The following is a 2,843-nucleotide window of genomic DNA, read 5'->3' as shown; positions in this document are numbered from 1 at the left end:
GTGCCACTGCTAAGGGAGCGGTGCGAGAGAGACTACTGTCAGTTTATGCGTGTTAAGTTGAGTTCATTTTTTCCATTTATTTGCGTCAAATACAAATCAAAACGTAGTGCGAAAAGTGCAAGTGTTTTTTGTAAATAACTCTTTAATGAATTAAAAACGTTAACTTCCGCTCTCGAATTATTATTATTCGGGTTTAACGCGACGTTTAATACCCCTCTAGAATTTTTTCATAAATTTTGGCCTGGTTCCGCTAAGGTGCACTTTTACCGAATTTTGATAACCCTTTCCGTGGATTGATAGAAAAGAGGCTATCTTGACGGATCAAAATAAAAATTTTGCATTTCTTGTGGTAAATACTGCTACGTTCATGACAAAAACCAGTGTTGCCAACTTTTGCGTTTCAAAAAACACCAAAACTTGGGAAAAAAGCGGTTTACCAAATGAAAAGCACTAATTTTTTTTTAATCAAAGGATAATTTTTTTCATAACAGTTTGTATTTAACAAAAGTAAAAAACAAACGAACACATGCTATGATGACTCATGCTTACAAAGTAGTAATACGGAAGTACTGCACATTAAAACTGGTATATCTCGAGAAAGAAAAATCGAATCGCAACAAACGAAAATGAATTTTAAAGGGAAGCAGTAATACTAAATGATGCCCTAAGTAGAAATGAGCAAAACAAATTTTTGTTTTCATAATGTAACCTCATATATCTCCAAAACCGTGTTTTTGGCACTCTCAGGTCAGGATATCTCAAAATTCTGACGTGCTAGAGCGATTCTGTGGCCAGATTTGGATTCAGCACCAAAAAATCTACAAGGAACGATGTTTTTTACTCAGGTGCTAAAAATATTAAAAATTTGTCGAACTGTGTAACCAATCAAAATATATATGTACAAATAATTATAATAAAAAAATTTAATAATTGAATAGTTATAATTATAATTAGAAAAGAAAAAATAAATACTTAACTTATTTACCTGCGAACTAGCATTTTCAACGCGAACAAGAACGTGGGTTTGCAACATCAGCTCTTCATCAATCACGGTTACATTTTAGTGCATTTAAATTTGTAAATTAAGTGCTGCCACTGCTTTAAATATTTTAAATTATTTCATTTCATCCTCAATTTAACTATCTATGAGAAATTTGAGTTCAGAAAAAAAGCACTAAAAAAGGCACTAGGCACTAAACCATTTTTTTAGCGTTCTAATTTTCAAAAAGCACTAAATCTAGTGCTTAAAGCACCAAGTTGGCAACTATGATAAAAACATTAGAAGGTAAAATTATTGAGAGGCAGTCTGACGTTTGCCAACAATATAAATTTAAAATCAAAACTCAAACTCACACACACATTCTCATCTTCAATCTCAAACAGCAACAATTGTGAATAATTTCATTTTTTTTGTTTTCAATTTTATATGATTTTAAAATGCTGGCAAACGTCAGAAAAAATTCGTGGCCGACGAATTGAGAGAATGATTTTACCTTCTAATGTGGTAATGGTTACGATCATGATACAAATATTTAAAGGTAGTTTCACGTAAACTGTGCTTTTGACATTTTCTTTTAAATTGAAGCTACCATATTCTTTGAAGAAATTAAAAAGTAGTTTTTTACTTAAAAAAAACATTTCGAAAATTATTTGAAAAAATATATTTTGAGCATCATTTTTAAGCGAGCTTTTATTGATTTATTTCTAAAATGAAATATAAAACTGAAGGCAATTAAAACACTCGTATTACATTGTGTAATGCTTATAGAGAATCCATTTGTTTATGCAATTATTTTCATCATTATTTAGTTCGCTTCATAAGACGTAGCTGTGGCCTAACCGATGGCTATTTGTCTTAGAAACGCACAGTTGAGTAGTTCCGCTCAGCTTAAAACTTGGCAGCTTTCCGCCATTTTTCCAGCGGACAATTTTTACTGAACTAAACGTGTTGGGCTTAGCTTAACAGCTGGTCGAAAAGACTTACGCCGCTGATATAAAATTTAACGCCGCTTTGTTAGATGGCAGTTGCAAACAAATTTATTCTAATATATTTACTGATGTGATAAAGACCGTGTGTGAATCGGTAACAAAGTTCGCGGAGAGTAAATTTTTGACAACTACAGTGACGAGCAAAACTGTAACATGATGTAACACTTTTTATTTCAGCCACCGCTATCTTTCATAGTTCTTACGGCTTTCATACTTTTGTTGTATATTCTTATTGGTACACCCCTACTCCCGCTCTCATAACGATTTGAGGTCAATCCAACAACAATAAAAACACCAGCAGACAAAAATGTAAATTAAGGCAAATGTTACAGTTTTGCACTTACTCTCAGTTTTGCATTTTACAGTTATCTTTTGCTTAGTTGGAAGTCAGATGACTTTTTTCTGTATTGTAATTTATTCAAGAAGTGATCACCAATAAATAATATGGAGAATCAGGAAACATAAATATAAATAATAGATTTACTGCGAAAAGGCGGGACCGCAGGGAAAATGGCAAAAAATTGTGGAGTTTGCCACATGAAAATGTTAGGACTGAGAAAAAATATAGCCCGAAGTGTTACTAAGGGCAAAGGAAGTCTGTCAAAATATATTACAGTCCGATATCTTGTGAACTTAGTAGCAAGTAGCGCTGCAGGCACTACTACAGAAGCGCTTAAGGTATTAAAATTGAATGCAAATCAGTAGATAGTGAGGCGAAAAATTGCCAAGTTGAGCAAAATGGATCATAAAAGAAGAAAAAAGCAAATTTGATCAAAATACATGTGCGAGTGTGGCAGCGTTTTGCTGCATCGCACGAAAGCCGGACCGTTGCCTATTGGGATATGTTAGGCCTT

Source organism: Rhagoletis pomonella, unplaced genomic scaffold (assembly GCF_013731165.1).
Source record: "Rhagoletis pomonella isolate Grant_MI unplaced genomic scaffold, Rhpom_1.0 Rhpom_scaffold_00724, whole genome shotgun sequence".
Classification (NCBI taxonomy): Eukaryota; Metazoa; Arthropoda; class Insecta; order Diptera; family Tephritidae; genus Rhagoletis; species Rhagoletis pomonella.
Note: the sequence above shows the minus strand (reverse complement) of the source record.